This window comes from Triturus cristatus, chromosome 5_2 (assembly GCF_964204655.1).
Source record: "Triturus cristatus chromosome 5_2, aTriCri1.1, whole genome shotgun sequence".
NCBI classification, from domain to species: Eukaryota; Metazoa; Chordata; class Amphibia; order Caudata; family Salamandridae; genus Triturus; species Triturus cristatus.
In genome coordinates this window covers 173,190,886-173,211,476 of record NC_140588.1, presented here as the reverse complement: position 1 = coordinate 173,211,476, position 20,591 = coordinate 173,190,886, and positions in this window count along the sequence as shown.

The window sequence follows — 20,591 nt, the reverse complement described above, 5'->3', positions numbered from 1 at the left end:
CTTCTACCAGTCACATGACTGGGTGGAACTGACAGTTGAGCTTTGCGTATTCTTCCAAGACAGCCACACAAAAGGGACCTTAGGTGTGCCTGGATGGGCCATCATTGGCAGGATAAGAGGGAAGAGCTGGGCAGACCCCCACTTACATTTGAATAGGCTGCATTCTGTCTCCACACAAAGTGCTGCATACCCACTGTAGTTAGTCTGAAGCCAGAGAATGGGAGGCAGGATAGCTGGGGACTTCAAAGGAAAATCTCTAGAACCGTCTCCCCACTTCAAAGGCACAACTGCGTATACATACAAGACCTTATACACCACGACTTCAGTACAATTCTGGACCTGTGGACACTCTGCGAGGAAGGACTGCTGTGCTGCTGAAGGACTGCCATTCTGCTGGACTGCACTCTGCTGGACTACATCTTGTGAACCCAGAACCACAGAATGACTCTAAGGGCTAGTTGGCTGGCCTCCTGACTTGAGCCTCTGGGACAAAAGCTTGCACCTGCACCTGGACTCTGCCATCTGTGAGTCTACCTTGCCAAGTGGTGTCGCCCCAGTCCTGAACTCTTGGAAGTGGGCTTAAGGTGCCCTGCCAACCTCTGTAGACCCAGCAGAACAGACATATCTCCTCCGCTATGCAGCACAATTCTGGACAGAACCACTGCATCGCAGCAGCTGTGTGGATCATAACGACGCAAAGACTTGCATCGCATTGCAGCCCGTCGCTGCCTCAGAACCGACAATGAGCGATGCATCCTTGGCTCAGTCCCTTGCATCACTCATCGAGAGAAGCCTCGACTCCAGGCTCCACATCGCAGCTTCACAGCTCCTCGGAACCGATGCATCACCCCAACTACCCAACGCATCCTTGACTCTGTACTTTGCATCGCAAGTTCTCATCGACGGTCTCTTCAACAACAAGCCAACAGGACCTTGCACCATAGCCTTGCAGCATCTCGGAACCGACGCAACTTACTGCAAAGCAGGATTGAAGGCACTTTGTTCAGCAGTCCTAACTAGGTCCTTGCAGCAGCCAGTGCTCAATTGTGGTTGGCCTGAATTTGTGACTTTGTCCCAGTATGGCGTGACCAAATATCCACAAGTGGTGCCTTACGTCTTTTGGTGCTATTTTTACGAAAATATCTCCTGTTCTACTGATTGGCTTTTTGAGATTTTGGTCTTATTTGATGTAATAAAAATTACTCTATTTTTCTAGCTCTGTTATGGGTTCCTTCTGTGGTGTGTTTTCACTGTGTTACTGTCTGAAGTGTTGCACAAATACTTTACACATTGCCTCTGAGTTAAGACTGACTGCCCTTTGCTAAGCTACTCGAGGGTTGAGCACAGGTTAATTTAGAAGATGCTTGTGACTTCACCTTGAAAAGAATTGAGGCTGCTGTTGAGAAGCCCCCCCCAACCTCCAAACTATTTTCTTACAATAACCAATTAGGAGTTCGCACTGAACCTGTGATGGTGGAAAGTTAGTATCTCTTATTCTTGCATTTGTTCTCTTAACTTACACTATTTCTAGGTACTGTCAGCTCCAATTTTATTTGGGGTCAGTTTCAGCCATAGACCCCCGATTACAAGTGTGCTGTAAAATTCATGTGCCTGTACAAACCTGTGTATCCAGAAAATAAAATTCCAAGAAATGCATATTATTATCCAGTGCTATAAACTCTGAACCTCCAAATTTTCCTAGGGACAACTTGAGCAATTCAAATCTGTTTAAATCTGCCACAGGAAAATGACTTTTAATTACGTGGAAATGTGAAAATGTGCATAGTAGGCAGCAAATTTTGCATATTAAGCAAAAATTCCTAATTTTCCCACAGAATAGAATGTTTGAAGCTGTGAAGGTTAAGTACCTTTCCTCGCAGTGTAAATCCTTACTTCATGCCCATCCACCTAACTTCTCATGGGGGCTTAGGCGTTTGCAGAATGGTGCAGGGAGGGACTGGGCCTATTAATATTTTGGGGGCCCTGGGGACCCCATCCCCCAGGGCTTGAGCCATTTAAAAAAAATGTTTTGAAAAAAACAGGAAGGGGGCTGCTTGGCCCCCCTTCTCTGGACCACTTTTGGCCCCGGGGACCCCATTCCCCGGGGCCTGGCCTTATGTTGGGGACTGCTGGACGAAGCAAAGCAGTGTTTGCAAAGACATGGCGGGAGCCGTGCTCCTGTCCTGTCATTACAAACTGCAATGTCCCTGGGTTAGGCATCCCAGGACATATGCTGGAGCCAGCCTTGGGGAGTGGCGGTCCCCAGGGCCATCTAGGGCTCAAGGAGGGGGACACGCAGCCTCTCTCCCAACATGAAAATAGCCTCCGAGAGGTGGTGGTCCCCAGGGGGCCACAATGGACCCCCGTATTTAAATAAAGTGTGCCCGGGAGGTGGTGGTCCCTGGGGCAGTGTAGGGGGGCAGGAGCCCCCCACACTTCTTAATTTTAATTTAAGCCCCTGTGAGGTATCAGTTCCTGGGTTTGGGGGGCCCGCAAGGCACCCGCACATAGTTAAACTAATGTCCCGGAGAGGTGGCGGTCCCCGGGGCTGTGTGGGGGGCAGGAGGCCCCATGCATATAATTGCAAAGCCCCAGGGAAGTGGCAGTCCCTGGGGCTGCGGGGGCCCACGCAGCCCCCGCAGATATTATGCGCATTGCCTCGGGACTTGGCCCACCCTAGGGACTCACTAAAACGAAGTGCAGGAGCCGCGCTTTGTTTTTTTTCTGGCGGATTTCGCGAATCCTGCCGAATTTGTTTTGAAAAAATGCTTTTTTTGGCCCTACCCCCTGACCAGGCCTAGGGGGTCAGGGTATTTCTACCCTGCCCCCTTTTCTTTTTTTCACCTTTTTTCATGTGACCCGGTTCTACCGAGTCACAAGATGGCTGCCAACACCTTTTGGTTTGGAGTGTTGGCAGCCAATCAGAAACAAGCTCATGCTCGGGAGGGTTCGCGGATCCACCGCAGTCACCAGATATCGATATATTTTTTTTAAAATTTCTCATGAACTACTAAACGGATTTACACCAGTTAAAAAAAGGTCACTTTCAGAACCATGAGCTACCTTTTTGCCAAATATGATATAATTCTATGGAAATTAACATAAAGAAAATGCGTTTTGGGATCCCCCTTTTTTCTCAGCCCCCGCTTGACGTATTGCCCCGAAACGTTCAAGACAGGAGCTGACCGGAGCACCCCAAAAAATATTAATAAAAATGGGCCAGTTCCTGCAGGATGGGCATACAGCTAACCCTGGGCAGACAACTACGCTACGCTCACGGAGTTTGCTTAGTTTGTGCTACTTCGCGCTATGTGAATTGCACGTAGCACGGTGCAAAATCGAGTAACGTAGTTGCCATTTTTTGCTCGCTCGCGGTCCTCAACGTCAAGTTGGCGACCGCGAGCGAGCAAAATGACATCCCAGCAAGACTTTTTCCTCGTTCGTGATCAGCAACATCAAGTTGCCAATCGCGAGCGTGGAAAATAAACCTCCCGTCGAGATTCTCAACGCGGGGAGGTCAGCTTTCTCAGTGCGAGTGGTCATGGATGGTCGCGACCGCTCGCGATGAGAATCTACCGGTCCTCGTTGAGAAAGCTGCAGCTCGAGTAAAAATCTATTCGAGCAGCAGAAAATGACCGCTTGCACTGTGCAAGATGCCGTTTGCAATAATTGCACAGTGCGGACAAGCATCCGGCACTGTGCAATCATCACGAACAGCCTAGGGTTACATTCAGCCCCCTTTTAAAAATACAAAAAGAAAAGAAAAGCCAGCATCTCGCCCTGCCCCCTCCCTGCACTACTCTGCAAAGGCACCTCCTGGCATATTCTGGGTTGGGGGATTAAGTCCCCTTGAATGCTAAGGGTCCTTAGGGACCAACTAGCCCAGCAGGTACCTCCAGTAAGCCCCCACACAGTGAGTTTGCTGAGAGGTGGTCCAGGGCCACCCCTTTTTACACCAATCTGCAAACGCGCATATTGGCGCACTGCTGGTTGGTTGATGAGGCCCTCTTGTGTCCTGAGGACCTCAGGACTGAAGTGGACTTCATCCCTCGAGCAGCAGTGCGCCAGGCGGTGCATTTGCAGAGTGGTGTAAAAAGGGGGGGGTTGGCCTTGGACCACCCTCAGCAATCCAGCTGTGTGGGTCTTACTGGAGGTAACAGGAGGGCTATTTGGCCCCCAGGGACCCTCAGGAGGCAAGGGGCTTCATCCCCCAACCAAGAACGCACCAGGAGGTGTGTTTGCAGATTGGTGGACAAAGGGGGTGTAGCCTGCATCCACCTCTCAGCAATCCCACTGTGTGGGGCTTACTGGCGGTAACAGGTAGGCTAGTTGGCCCCCAACCGCCCCCAGCAGCGATGGGGACTTTAATCCCCATTGAAGAGCATGCCAGGGAGCACATTTGCAGACTGGTGGGCAAAGGAGGCATGGCCTGCTATGAGAACTTACTAATGATGCTGTGTGGGACTTAATGGAGGTAATAGGAGGGGTAGTTGGCCTCCAAGATTGTCCTTGGGGGCCAATTACCCCTCCCATTACCTCCAATAAGTCCGACACAGTGGGATTGGTAAGAGGTCTTCGGAGGCCATGCCTACCTTTCTCCACCACTCTGCAAACGCGCCTCCTGGCACACTACGGGTTGAGGGATGAAGTCCACTTTTCTCCTGAGGAACTTTGGGGGCCAAGAAGCCCTCCTGGTACCTCCTGTAAGTCCTATGCAGTTGAATCCCTGAGCGGTGGTTGGAGGCCCAGCCCCCTTTCTCCACCTCTCTGCAAACGTAACTACTAGTTAAAGAAGCATTTGCAATGTAATAGGTTCCGCATTTGCGAGAGTTAGAGCTATTGGCGTTGCAAATGTAAAAGTGTTTTATTAATGTTTCGTGGAGTGGATGTAGGTTGTGTGTAGTGGAATTATGTGGTATGTTGTGCAGTGAAATTATGTGGATAGAAAGTATATGGTATTTAGTGTGTAGGAATTATGTCAAGTGGGATTCTGTGTTATGAAGAGTAATTGTGTGGTGTGGTAGTCTGTGTTCTGGTGTGGTAACCTCAGGTTTTGTCTTTCTCGTTTCCATAGAACCTAAATTATTAACTCAATGAGACAAAAAAAGAAGGAACCAATGAGGAGCACTTCCAGACCTAGTAAGAGGTATGAGCAGGGCCACTGCAATTATGCGACTTTTGCACAAGGATATATTTTCCGTATTTGCCACATAATCCATCTTCTGCTGCACAATCTGCACATTTGTAAAAAAACCTTGTTTCTGGCTCAAACGGCTCAAACATTACAAAAAATGCAGCGACAAGTGTTACAGTGTGGTGGAAGTCCCTTTGCAAACCTAGAATAGAAACCTGTTACTTATTGCTAAATGTGGGTATTAAATCGATACTAATGGTGTGCAAACCACTCTTGCTTCTTTCTGCGCCTCTCTTGCCTCTTTCTGTATTTCTGTTGTCTTGTTCTGTACCTCACTTGCTTCTTTCTGTACCCCACTTGCCTCTTTCTGTACCCTTCTTCCCTCTTTCTGCTCCTCTCTTGCTTCTTTCTACACTCTCTTGCTTCTTACTGCACCTCTCTTGCTTCTTTCTGCACCCTTCTTCCCTATTTCTTCACCTCTCTTGCTTCTTTCTGCACTTCTCTTGCTTCTTTCTGCACCTCTTTTGCAAAGTTCTGCATCCCTCTTACCCCTTTCTGCACCCCTCGTCCCTATTTCTCCACCTCTCTTGCTTCTTTCTGCACTTCTATTGCTTCTTTCTGCACCTCTTTTGCAAAGTTATGCATCCCTCTTACCCCTTTCTGCACCCCTTGTCCCTATTTCTCCACCCCTCTTGCTTCTTTCTGCACTTCTCTTGCCTCTTTCAGCACCTCTGTTGCTTCTTTCTGTACTTCTATTGCCTCTTTCTGCACCCCTCTTGCCTCTTTCAGCACCTCTGTTGCTTCTTTCTGCACTTCTCTTGCTTCTTTATGCACCCCTCTTGCTTCTTCCTGTATCCCTTTTGCCTCTTTATGCACATCTCCTGCCTCTTTCTGCACCTCTCTTGCCTTTTCTACAGTTCTCTTGCCTCTTCCTGCACCTCTTTTGTTTCTTTCTGCACTTTTCTTGCCTCTTTCCGTACCCCTCTTGCACCTTTCTGCACCTCTGTTGGTTCTTTCTGCACTGCTCTTGTTTCTTTCTGCACCTATGTTGCAAATTTCTGCCTCCCTCTTTCCTCTGTCTGCACACCTGTTCCCCCTTTCTGCGCCCATTTTGCATGTTTCTGCAACTCTCTTGCCACTTTCTGCAGTTCTCTTGCCTCTTCCTGCACCTCTTTTGTTTCTTTCTGCACTTTTCATGCCTCTTTCCGTACCCCTCCTGCACCTTTCTGCACCTCTGTTGGTTTTTTCTGCACTGCTCTTGTTTCTTTCTGCACCTATGTTGCAAATTTCTGCCTCCCTCTTTCCTCTTTTTGTACCCCTTGTCCCTCTTTCTGCACCTCTCTTGCCTCTGTCTGCACACCTGTTCCCCCTTTCTGCGCCCATTTTGCATGTTTCTGCAACTCTCTTGCCACTTTCTACAATTCTATTGCCTCCTTCTGTACCTCACTTGCCTTTTTGTGCACTTCTCTTGTTTCTTTCTGCACTCTTCTTCCCTTTTTCTGCATACCTCTTGCCTCTTTCTACGCCTCTCTTGCCTCTTTCTGCACATCTCTTTGTTCTTTCTGCAGTGCTCTTGCCTCTTTCTGCTCACTCTGGCCTCTTTCTGCACCTCTTTGGCTTCTTTTTACACTTCTTTATCCTCTTTCTATACCCCTCTTGCCTCCCTCTGCACCTCTGTTGCTTCTTTCTGCACTTCTTTTGCCTCTTTCTGCACCTATCTTGCCTTTTTCTGCAGTTCTCTTGCCTCTTTCTGCACCTCTTTTGTTTCTTTCTGCACTTTTCTTGCCTCTTTCCGTACCCCTCTTGCACCTTTCTGCACCTCTGTTGGTTGTTTCTGCACTGCTCTTGCTTCTTTCTGCACCTATGTTGCAAATTTCTGCCTCCCTCTTTCCTCTTTCTGTACCCCTTTTCCCTCTTTCTGCACCTCTCTTGCCTCTGTCTGCACACCTGTTCCCTCGTTCTGCGCCCCTTTTGCATGTTTCTGCAACTCTCTTGCCACTTTCTGCAGTTCTATTGCCTCCTTCTGCACCTCTTTTGTTTCTTTCTGCACTTTTCATGCCTCTTTCCGTACCCCTCTTGCACCTTTCTGCACCTCTGTTGGTTGTTTCTGCACTGCTCTTGCTTCTTTCTGCACCTATGTTGCAAATTTCTGCCTCCCTCTTTCCTCTTTCTGTACCCCTTTTCCCTCTTTCTGCACCTCTCTTGCCTCTGTCTGCACACCTGTTCCCTCGTTCTGCGCCCCTTTTGCATGTTTCTGCAACTCTCTTGCCACTTTCTGCAGTTCCATTGCCTCCTTCTGCACCTCTCTTGCCTCTGTCTGCACACCTGTTCCCTCTTTCTACTCCCCTGTTTGCATGTTTCTGCAACTCTCTTGCCTCTTTCTACAGTTATATTGCCTCTTTCTGTACCTCACTTGCCTTTTTGTGCACTTCTCTTGTTTCTTTCTGCACTCTTCTTCCCTTTTTCTGCATACCTCTTGCCTCTTTCTACACCTCTCTTGCCTCTTTCTGCACATCTCTTTGTTCTTTCTGCAGTGCTCTTGTCTCTTTCTGCACCACTCTTGCCTCTTTCTGCACCTCTTTGGCTTCTTCTTGCACTTCTTTATCCTCTTTCTATACCCCTCTTGCCTCCCTCTGCACCTCTGTTGCTTCTTTCTGCACTTCTTTTGCCTCTTTCTGTAACTCTCTTGCTTCTTACTGTATTCTTTTTTCTCTTTCTTCACTTGTATTTCCTATTTCTGCACCTCTCTTGCCTCTATCTACACTTCTCTAGCTTCTTTCTGCACTCTTCTTCCCTTTTTGCATCCCTCTTGCCTCTTTCAGCAGTTCTCTTGCCATTTTCTGCACCTCTCTTGCCTCTTTCTGCCCCTCACTTGCCTCTTTCTGCACTTCTGTTGCTTCTTTCTAAACCACTGTTGCTTCTTTCAGCGATTCTCTTGCCTCTTTCTGTACTTCTCTTGCTTCTTTCTACACTTCTCTTGCGACTTTCTGCATCTCAGTTGCCTTATTCTGTATCTCACTTGCTTCCTTCTGCACCCCTCATGCCTCTTTCTGTATCCCTCTTCCCTCTTTCTGCACCTCTATTGCCTCTTTCTGTACCCGTGTTCCCTCTTTCTGTACCTTTCCTCCCTGTTTCTGCACCTCTCTTGCCTCTTTCTGCACTTCTCTTTCTTCTTTCTGCACCCCACCTTCCTCTTTCTATATCCCTTTTGCCTCTTTATGCACCTCTCCTACCTCTTTATGCACCTCTCTCACCTCTTTTGTACCTCTTTGGTTCTTTCTGCACTGCTCTTGCTTCTTTCTGCACCTCTTTTTCACATTTCTGCATCCCTCTTGCCTCTCTCTACACCCCTCCTCCCTATTTCTCCACCTATCTTGCTTCTTTCTGTACTTCTCTTGCTTATTTCTGTACTACTCATGCGTCTTTCTGCACCTCTCTTGCAAATTTATGTACCCCTCTTCCCTCTTTCTGCACCCCTGTTCCCTCTTTCTGCACCTTTCTTTCCTGTTTCTGCACCTCTCTTGCCTCTTGAAGCACCTCTCTTGCCTCTTTCTGTACTTCGCTTGCCTCTTTTAGTACCTCAGTTGCTTCTTTCCGCACTTCTCTTGCTTCTTTCTGTATCCCTCTTGCCTCTTTCTGTACCCCTTTTACCTCTTTGTGCACCTCTCCTGCCTCTTTCTGCACCTCTCTTGCCTTTTTCTGCAGTTCTCTTGCCTCTTTCTGTACATCTTTTGCTTCTTTCTGCACCTCTGTTTGTTCTTTCTACACTGCTCGTGCTTCTTTCTGCACCTTTCTTCCTCTTTCTGCGCATGTCCTACCTATGTAGGCATAGTTTAAAATTAGCATTTAAAAAACCTTAGAAATTCACTGACAAAACCAGAGGTTTCAAGGAAGTTATAGTTAGGGATTAGCATGTAAAAAACCTTAGAAATTCACTGAAAAAAACACAGGTTTCAGGGATGTTATAGTTAGAAATTTTAATTAAAAAAACCTTAGAAATTCACTGAAAAGACTATAGGTTTCAGGGACATTAGAGTTAGTTGGACATTTCACTCGTACAAAACCAGAGAAATTCGTCCGTTATAGTCATTTGAGCTGACTATAACTCTCGCCCCCGCATTGCAGTGCTGATGACATCACATATCACATAATTCATGACATGGTCAGTGACATCACTGATGACATCACTCATGACATATCAAATGGCATCACTGATGACATCACTGATAACATCATCACAAAATCAAAGTCACAAGATCCAGTGCTGAATGAACAAACAGGCATACGTAGTTTTGCAAATTGAATCCAGTACAACACCAAAGAACAATCCAACGCATTTCAGCATCATGCACACCTTGGTCACGGGTTGAGAAACACCACAGCATCATAATAGAAATGGTGAAAATGTGTAAACATAAATGACGGGCAGGGGCTCAGCAGGTTATATATAATGCAAGCAATGCAGCAGCCTTATTGTAGTATCATTAATGCATATTATACACAGTGGAATATGTATATAGTATTGCACATAGCAGATAGTACTACCAACAATATAACATGTGAAAGGCAAACAAAGAAGTTAACCTTCAGCAATTATGCACGCAAATCCAAATAAAATGCAAACAGTAATGTTCACCCTCTTAAAATAAATAAAGGATTGTATTATGACCATTAATCATCCACAATGTTGAAACCACATATATATCCTGCAGACAGAAAATTGTATATGGTGACATTAATGTTCAAGATGCATGTGCTCACTGATGAAGTCCTTGTTGAAGGGTAAAAATGCATTGGCTGATTTGGATATTTCTATTTTGTGAAAAATAACACATTTTTGAAGATTCACCTCTACATCTTATCATGTGATTATGGACGAATGAAAGAATGTTTTGACCCATCTGGGTGGACTTTGTTAGGATTGAACTGTCTTTTTATTCTTAATAGTGATATTAATATAACTCCCCAGTAATTATCTTAGTAGCACTCCCAACTGCAATATTTCTTTTACAGTAAAAGGCTTGTGAGCATCTGGACCTTCTTTGAGTTCAGTACGGAATAGGAAAATCTGAGTATTAACACTTGTGCCGTCATAGACGGCCTATACTTGCTCTGTTTGTGTTATGTTTTTTACATATTTGTTTTGATTTTTTTGTTTATACAGAGCCACTTCTCTTGAAATCAGAGGAAGAAGAGAGACTTATTTTTGTGCTTGATCCACATGTGATTACGTGCATTTACCAATACGGTGCCTAATTCACAAACTGCACTTTGTAGTACATTTTGTAGTACTAATGTAGTACTAAAAAACGTTCTACAAAGTGCTATTCACAAACTGCACTTATGTAGTAGCTTACACTTTTAAGTACGTTTACTACGTCTTAGTATTTGCAAACAGCACCAGGAAATGTGTATGTTGCCTTTGAAGATGGAGATAGAAATTACAACTTTTAAATATCTGTGATTCCTAATGCCTTAACACCAATATCAAACTATCCACTGAAGCGTCAAGCTTCTATTTTAGTGAACCACAATGAGAGCAGCTCTGAGGAATTCTGACCTGAGAAGGGAGAGTGTACAGTAAACCTCACAAACACTCTCTCATATTTTGGTCCATTTTAAGAACATTTTGCAGTATGTCACCCTCTAATGATTCTCATCTTGTCAGTCAGAAATCCATATCCATTGTACCGCACCAGGTTGTGTTGAATGACAGACTCTAGACCAAAATATAATTGGCACAATATTGACAAAATATTGTGGTCCAAAAAATTAACATTAGGGGCCTTATTCACAAAGATAACTTACACTGTTGAGTAAGTTTATTACTTTTCATTAGTCAGAAACTGCACTTCTGTAGTATCTTACACTTTTGTAGTAATTTACACTTTTGAATTAAGTCCAGCATTACACATGGCAAACCACTGCTTCTGCAACACCCTCTCATAAAAAATAATGGAAGTAGGGACCTACTACAATGGTGTAAGTTTACTACAAAAGTGTACGTTAGTGCAGTTTGTGAATGGCACTTTGCAGTAGTTATGTAGTACTACTGCAGTACTACAAAACCTACTACAAAGTGCAGTTTGTGTATCAAGCCCTATATTTTCAAATCTTTTTCTGGGATATTAATGGGAAAACATTGCTCAGAGTGCAGCCTAGTTTCTGGCAGCCAGAGAACCAGAGCTCATGGCACACACATTGCAATTACTTAACATTTGAAAAAGGATGATTTGAAATGTAAATGTAAAAAATGTGCAACATTGTTACAGGTGATGTCACTTATTAAGTTGAAACAAAAATAGAGAAATATCAATAATGTTGGCCAGCTTGACAATATTAAAAACATAGTCAGCCTGTTTAAAATCTCCAGTAGAACGAGGAAGTATTGCAAGAATATATTACGTGTGGAAAATATTTCCACTGCCTTGGAAGTTCAGTTGCAGTAGATGATGCAATAGAGTTGTATGTCAAGAGCAGAAAGAAATTAATCAGTAGGGTTGTCATATGCTGTAGTGAAGTGGTGAGAGTTGTAATACAATGAAAAGAGTGACCTAGTAAGTCTGTTTCATGTGTTGTGATCGAGTACAAAATAATGTTTTACTGTGCCATTTATAGGCTAATATTCGTCCTCAATTGCCTGGAGCATCTTATTAAAATCCCACTCTGTGTTTGACCTTACAATTACAAATATTTCTCCATTCCATTCAACAAACTTTATTACGGTCATTGTAGCCCATAAAAAGTAGATGATACAAATACATACATAGCTAATTTTGAGCAATATAAAAAATTAATCAAAGGCAGATTATAAAAGATAGCCACAATGCATTTTAAGTTAATCAAGTATCATTACAACAATTGAGAGTTAAAATAATTAGGAGCGAGGTAAAAAAATATTAAAAAGATAAAAAAGGTTAAAATTAGACAAAGTACAAAGAGAACTATTTATGGTTGCTGTGATGAATTTAACAACACCCTATGCAACAAATAATTGAGGAATTGGGACATGGCAAAAACTGTGGTGGGGTGAGTGTCAGATCTCAGTATTCTATACGCCTCTTAACACTGCCTACACCCCAGATTTCTACAAAGTGGTATGAGCCAATGCCTTCTGGCTATATTTAAAAAGGGCAAAAGAAAAGAACATGAATATCAGACTCGTCAGGGCTATTGCAAGCAGGACACCCAAGGTAAGGAGCTTTTGACCATTTGTTCGTGAATGCATGAACCGGCAGGGTCGCTATTCTAAACTGGATATATAGCTTCCTTTCCATGGAAGGTTGTATGTCATCCAGAAAAGGCTCAAGGAGGTACTGAGCTTTAATATTGAGGAAGTCAGCCGTTAGGTACCCATGTTTAGTGTTCCCCTGTATATCAGCTAGTCTGAGCGATCTGTAGGCTCTTACTAGTTCTAGTCGTGGAATTGTCGGGGACACTTCCTCAGGGTTACTCCATAGGTTAGGTGTGCCTAGTCTAAGGCAAACATCTTTTATATTTGCAAACCATGGTAACTTTACCACCCCCGGGAGTCCCATAATCCCCTTAAGTTCAGACTGCAAGACTGCTAATTCAGGGGTCGCCCACAAACTACGCCAAAAGGTCAACGGTCTGAGTTCAATCTCCTCCACAATAGGTTTAATTCCTAAATCCAGGCACAGAGGGATGAGGGGAGTGCCTGGCGGTAGGCCCAAGAGCTGTCTCATAAATGTATTCTCTATTTTGGCCAGCCACCAGAGGGACAGTGACCCCATAGTTACGCCCCATACATTACAGCACTTCTAACTTGTACTTTATATATCTCAGTCACCGGGCTAGGCGGTTTGTATGAGGAGTTCCTAAAGGTTTTAGTGATTCCCCCAAACATCTGCGCTAGCCTCAAGCTTGCTTTTTCTGGTTGCGGGCCCCATTCAAATGTTTCGGACAGTGTAACACCAAGGTAGTCAAAGACAGTCACCCTCTCTAACAAGGTGCTATTTAAGGAGGGGTTTCGAAGAGATGTTTTGGTTGGGTTAAAGACCATAAATTTGGTCTTTGATGCATTAATCTCCAGCCACCTGTTTTTACAAAATAAAGAGAAACGGTCAAGAATCCTTAGGATGCCCATAGGGGACTTAGATAACAACAAGGTGTCATCCGCTAACATAATTTCTGGCACCTTACCATGCACCAGCTTTGGGGCGTCGTTGTCCACTACCTCACTTAATTGAGCCACCAAAGCATTGATAAAGAGGCAAAACAGGGTAGGGGCCAGCACACACCCCTGCCTTACTTCTCTGTTGACTGGGAAGTGGGGGGTCAATTCTAAGCCTGGGCAAAGCACTACGCTACGCTCGCGTAGTTTGCGAAGTTCGCGCAACTTCGCACTACGCGAACTGCACGTAGCACAGTGCGAACACGCGTAGCTTAGTGCTGCGGTCACTTTTTGCTTGCTCGCGGTCCTCAACGTCAAGTTGGCGACCGCGAGCAAGCAAAATGACATCCGGGCGAGACTTTTTCCTTGTTCGCGATCAGCAACATCAAGTTGGCGATCGCGAGCATGGAAAATAAACCTCCCGGCGAGATTCCCAACGCGAGGAGGTCAGGTTTCTCATTGCGAGTGGTCGCGTATGCTCGCGACCGCTCGCGATGAGAAACTACCAGTTCGCGTTGAGAAAGCTGCTGCTCGAGTAAAAATCTACTCGAGCAGCAGAAAACTACAGCTCGCACTGTGCAAGATGCCATTTTCAATGATTGCACAGTGCCGGTTGCTTGTCTGCACTGTGCAATCATTGAAAACGACATCTGGCACAGTGCGAACAAGGTACTACGCAGTTCGCGAAGTGCTACACATAGCTCGCTTAGTGCGAACTGCACTTTGCGTAGCTTCGCGAAGTGCTACTTCGCGAACTACGCCCAGGGTTAGTCAATTCCCCGGATTTCCCGTACCTTACTTGGGCAAAATTACCTGGATGCAGTCGCATGATCAATGACAACAGGTAGGGCGAGATACCCAATTGTTCAAGAACCTACCACAGTTTGGCCCGGGGGACCAAATCCAAGGCCGGTTTAAGGTCAACGAATATCAAATAAAGGCTGCCACCCTCTATTGACACCATCTTCCAATATGATAATTGGAGCCTGAAGATTTGGGTGCAGATTTACAAGCCCCATGCGCCACTTGTGTGTCATTTTTAACATTGGAAAAGTGGCGCAAAAGTGGTGCAAGGGGCTTGTAAATCTGCCCCTTGGTCGATAGTGGAGATATTCTTCAGAAAACCAGCTTGATACACACTCAGAATTTCATGCTCTTCCATCCAGGAGTGGAGGCACTCGAGGAGAAGCCTAGCGAATAATTTCTGGGTGACGTCAATCAGGCTGATCGGCCTATAGTTGGCGGGCAGGAGAGGTGAGCCCTTCTCAAAAATTGGGAAAATTTCAGCCCCTAACCAGGTGTCCGGGATCTTCATGCCATTCAGAATGACATTAAATGTTGCCCAAAGATAGGGTCACCAAATGTTTGGTTCCTCCCGAAATAAGTCCCCAGGAATCTTGTCTAGTCCGGGGGCCTTTCCAAGGGCAAGCTTCCTGCATTTAAAACTTCTGTGAAAGTAAACCCTTGGGGGTCTTCAAGGAAAATCCCTGGGATTGCTAAAGATGTTTCATCTTTGGGTTCTGTGGCATCCTCTGTGGAATACAGAGCTTGGAAGTGAGACTTCCATGCGGCTGCAGCAATATTCGGGTCTAATGCTGAGTTCTCTATACTACTGTCTGTACTCACTAGTGACCAGAACGTCTTCGTGTCCCTATTAGAAAGTGCTGTTTTAATGGCATCCCATCTTTCAAGCTCCCAGTTCTTCTTAGCTAACTTGATACTAGCTCGATAAAGGGCCCTTTTTGATTTGATTAAGGATCTATCCTTACTTTTGATGGCAACTATGAGGGCACCCTTTGCCTTAGGACAAGAATTGTTGAACCAAGTTTGTTTAACCCAGATCTCTTGACTGGGGGAGAATGTTTTGATTTGTTCTGCATTCCGTCCATCAATTGTGTGTCTTTTGCTTTCTTGTCATAAGTGCGCCGGGTATGCCTAGACTTAGGTCCTGGGATCACTTTGCCACTGGATTCAAGCTATCCTGGCTGAAGAGGGGTACAACCCCGAAACCAGTCACAGGATGCTTGCTTCCGGTCCAGGGAGGACCTGGCTTGGCAGTTCGGGCTGGAGTGTTCCCATGAGGTACAGGGTCAAAAATGATTTGCATATGGCCAGGTCTAAACTGGGGTGGCATGGTGAGCAAAAGAATGATGGATTTAACCCAGATCTCTTGACTGGGGGAGAATGTTTTGATTTTTTCTGCATTCCATCCATTAATTGTGTGTCTTTTGCTTTCTTGCCCTAAGTGCACTGGGTATGCCTAGACGTAGATCCCGGGCTCACTTTGCCACTGGATTGAAGCTATCATGGCTGAAGAGAACTGGTCCTAGGATGCTTGTTTCCGGTCCAGGGAAGACCTGACTTGGCAGTTTGGGCTGGACTGTTCCCATGAGGCACAGGGTCAAGACTGATTTGCATATGGCCAGGTCTAAACTGGGGTGGCATGGTGAGCAAAAGAATTATGGATTTAACCCAGATCTCTTTGACTGGGGGAGAATGTTTTGATTTGTTCTGAATTCCGTCCATCAATTGTGTGTCTTTTGAACCAAGTTTGTTTGCCACCCTTATTCACCTTAGAATGCGTCAGGGGGTTAAAAATGTTAGTCAGGCTAGTTAACAATTCTACGTGCAGAGCCTCAAGTCGACTGATGGTTTGAGGAGAGTTAAGTGACATGGCAGCCTCCTCCATTTCCATTAAGGGCGAAATAGTTAGAGCATATAATTCGGCTGCCTTATCTGGTGACTGCTTGAGTGTTCTCTATCTGATTTTCCTTCTATTGTTAGCAAGTGTTAAAATGATACCTACAGGGGTACCAATGGCCGTGGGATTGTAGAATTCTGGAGGCTCCAACTCCAGTATCAGGGCGTTGTGGTCACTGTCATGTCTCGGCATGACAGCGAAGTCGACAACCCACTGCCATATGCTTGTTTCCACTAGAATATAATCCAAAAGAGAGGATTGTCCTGTTCTTTTAAAAAGGTTAGCTTCCCTGGCTGGTCTGACTTGGTACGGCCGTTACATGCCCTCAGGGAATGGTTTAGTGTTACTGCATTTATATGGAGTGCCAGGGGGGTCCAGGCCTTTACCGGTGGAATTTGAGGATCAAGAATTAGCCAAAGACAATCCTCATCGCTAGGGGGAGCATCAGTGGGGGCAGCGAGGAGCTCATATTGTCAATTAAAATCTCTCCCTATAATCAGTCTTGCATTCAAGGGTGCGGATTCAATAAATGTGTTTAATAGATCTATGGTCGGGGATTCCTGTGCGATGCTTACAGGACGGGAATAAATGTTAATGAAGGCTATTTTGATCCTGGAGGAAAAAGTGAGTACAATACACTGGATGTCGTTGGATAAGGTGTTCAACTGCTCAACAGTACAATCCAAGTGAGTAGCAACCCAAGTGCATGAAAACCCGCGCAGTCTACCTCTTCCCCCTGTCATAGCCAACACATTGAAAGTTGCATAACCCCCCCCTCACAATGTCCTCCCTTGCCCATGTCTCCTGAAACATACACACATCATGGTTGCCTACAAATTGCCCCCAGTCTGGGCAGTGCAGCTTACTTTTTATTCCGGCGATGTTCCATGATAAAACCCTGAGTTTATGGCCGGGGTTAAGATTAACACAATGTGCATTATGACTGTTAGGGTCAGGGCTTTGAATGATCTCTAGCTGGGCCATGGAGACTACTTCAACAGCTTCCAATAGGGGGCTGCTCCTAGTTGAACTAGAAGTCTGGAGAAGTTAGAGGTGGGTTGTGAAGCAAATCTACACCAATCCTGACATAATCTGAGGCTCCCCATTGGGACTCGAGTTTTTGGTCCCCTTGTTCATCTCCATTGCTATTGAGGATGTTCTGAGTCTTCAGCCCACTATTGCTCACCCCTGGTTCCCTGGTTCCCTGTTGCCCCCCAAGACCCGGCACTGAGAGTGTGACCACCTTGCAGCACGAGTCACTCCACCTCCTCAAGGGCCCCAAATCTGTTTGCTAATGGGATGTTAAAGAGAGGTCTAGGGGGTTGGCCTGCTATTGGATGGAATTGAAACCTATATGTTGGGGCCCTAGAGATTGGGGTCCAAGGTAGGGTGTAATTGTGAGAATAGAAAAAATCCAAAGTATGAGCTCGGACCCCTGTACATGGTGCATGGGGACGGGCAATCTGGCCTGCTAAGGTTTGTACAGTCAGGGGATTACTAAAGTTAATGACTATGCAGTCTCCCTGCATTGATTTTGAATTTTAACCCATTCACCCAACTCTTCGAACCATTAAAATTTCTCCAGCCCTGTCATAGGAGAACTGCTTTTGCCTGGTTAGCCAAAAAAGACAATTGTTCTTTAGGTCCAGCTGTGTTTCTTTCTGGCCATTTTTAATCTCGGGTACACCTGTTAGTATGATAACATAAGGGAGTGAGGCTGGGGGTAGATGTATGGTCGGGGTAGTCAATAGTACTGATCCTGTGTCCTCTGCCTCTACAGGGTCTGGCCTTTCCCTGCCTACCCTGTGCTCTATATGGGTGGGCCTTCTTCTTTGTAGGTCCTCCTTGTTGGGAGCAAAGTAGTTGCTCCCTTTCACATTGGTTAGGCTCCTAGGGCCAGTTGTTGTCCTCAGATCTTGGACTGGGTGAATGCCAGGCTTTTCTGAATGAGACAGAGCATTATCAGCTGGCACGGCACTATGAGCCTCTGCCCTGCCGGCACTCGTTTGGACAGTGGAGGATATGGCCCTCGTAGGTCCACGCTTGCCTGGGGAGGATTGGCCTACACTATCCGTCTGGGAGCTACAATCTTTCCTCTTCCCTAAAGCAGGGGAAGTGCTGTCAGGGGGATTGGCCTTGCTGCTCTGCCCTGTTAGTTGATCTGTGCCTAGGTGGTTGAGTAGGAGCGCAAGCTCTTCCTTTACGATAGCTCTCATCTGGGTCTCTAACTCCACTGTCAAATTCCTCACCCAAGAAGGACAGTCAGAAGCTAACTGAGGGTTAGTGAGAGATTCAGTCACTCTCCCAGTGCTAGCTAGTTCATCTTCGCTGCTTATTAATTCTGGGTTTTTCCTTCTCTTAGTTCCTGCCCCATTACCAGTTTTACATCTAACAGTCTTAGATGAGCTAGTGGTGGTGCCACCTCTACGAGTTACTGGCTTCACTGGGAGTTGTTGCGGTGATGGTGGGAGTGACTCAATTGTTCCAGACAAGGATTCTGTTAACCCCGATGCAGAACCAGGAATTATTGGTTGAGAGATAAGTGGCTCAGGCCTCTGCCTGAATATGTCCGGAGTTAAAGACAGGCGCCTCTCCGTCAACTCTATTTTGGTTGAATCCACGCCAATGGCCCTCTGGAGCATCCTGTCTATTGAGGTTGGGGCAAAGGAGCCGGAATAGGCACCTGGGGTGTTTTTTTACTGCACAAGTACACTTGCCCATGTTCTAATCAAGGAAGGGTAGAATACCACCTCACCCCCAATGTAAGCCTAAAAGGAGTAGAGTAGACTTGGGTACAAGACTAGAATTGCAATTAGAGAAGGAGATATGTAAGATACAATCTTGTAGGCCGGTTAAACAAAAGACACTGAAAAATTGTGAAAAGGAGGATCAAGGAGTCAACAAACATGAGCAGGAAATGACTCCACTGATAACCAACATAATACGAAGCTGGGCCGAGTTCCACAAATTGTTCATATGGGTCACTGGTTTGCAGGTTCTCTGGTTCCGCCACCAGGTCCCAGAGGTAAATAGGGGAAATGTACTGGCAATTCTGCAAAATGGTCTGAAGATACAGGGTGGCAACAGTTGGATTAGAGGTCCCAAAGAAGTCTTACCAGTTTAAGGGCGACGATGAGTCAAAAACCAAGGGGGGTGGCCCTGCCCTGCCTCTTCCTGGCAATGATGGGCAAGGTCGGGCCCACCCTTGGCCAGGGCTTCGCCTGGTCTCAGCCTGTGCTGTGGGGTGCGAGGCAGCGCTTTAAGCGCAATTGTGACGCCTCCCCCTCATGTGCGGCCGCGGGAAAGGAACCAGTTGCACCCTGGGACTTGTGGTCCCACCAGGGCGAGGTGCAGGCTCAGGGAATGTGGGCAGCAGTGAAGAGGTGCTCCCTGGGACTACGGTCCCACCAGGGTGATGACAAGATTCCAAAGATGCCCCCAAAGACTGATGTAGGTTCCAGCAACCAGATGGTCACAGCAGCATTCCAAATTTTTCTGTACTAAGACAATGATACATCCATTGAAGAAAATGAATGATTACTCTACATTTAATTACGAATGCTAAAACTTGATGCTCACATCTCATTCTGTATGTATCCAGACATCCACCCGATAAATGCTGTGGTGTTAAAATGCATAAAGGTATGAGTTTGTTAACCAAGATCTGATCTTTCTTCCTTCACATTCAGTGAGAAATTATTCATTGGAGTGCCCCTCTTCTTTCCACCTGCTGGTTTCTGGGCACTTGTCTTGTGGGCTGGCTCACAATTCTTTTCTGAAGAAGTAACCAGAGACAAACCAATAGGCAGGCCCACCTTGAAGCTTCTGCATCTTGAACATGAGAAACTGCAGTCCCACCCTTCGTCTATACTCTGTATCACATGACAGAGCTCAGCAAGAACTTATTAACAGCCTTTTTCTAACAAGGCCCTCGTTGAATTTCAAAGGGAATCCCTTTTTCCACCCTCCTAGATTTCAGTGTTTGGGTCTCTGACCTTCAGCCACTGGAATGCACGCAACACACCTCCCCTGTCTGGAGAAGCTTCTTGCATAGGCCATCAGGCCATCTTATGCACATTAAATGAGGGGCATCAAAAATGGATCTCACTGGCCCCAGCACTCAGACGTATACTACATACAGCATTCTACTATCAAATGTGCTACATTTACTCCACATACACACGGTATGTCAGTGCAGGGTTCTAGGGATTCACATAACAGTAGAATTTTAAATTAGAGGGATCATTAGACTGCACTCTCTGACACAGAAAAAAAGATCTGATCGCAATAAAGATCCACAAAACATGGTATGATGCCCCCACCCATTTATGTGTCTCTCCCCAGGCAAGGAGATTAGACTTATGACCACTGTAAGGGTATCTGTAGTACACCCTTCTAGGTCGTAGAACAGGTTCTGGACTTCATATTACCAGGGGCATGCCTCGACTTCCACACATACGCTAGATTAGTGTGATGCTCCGGTCAAGCAAAAAGTCACAATATCAACTTCATATTCAGTCATGCACTCATGGCAGGGGGAAAACCTGTTTACAATTCAGTACATTCCCATCCCAACAGCTGCATAGCTAGTGTTCAGACATATGCACTGAGCAACTCATGAC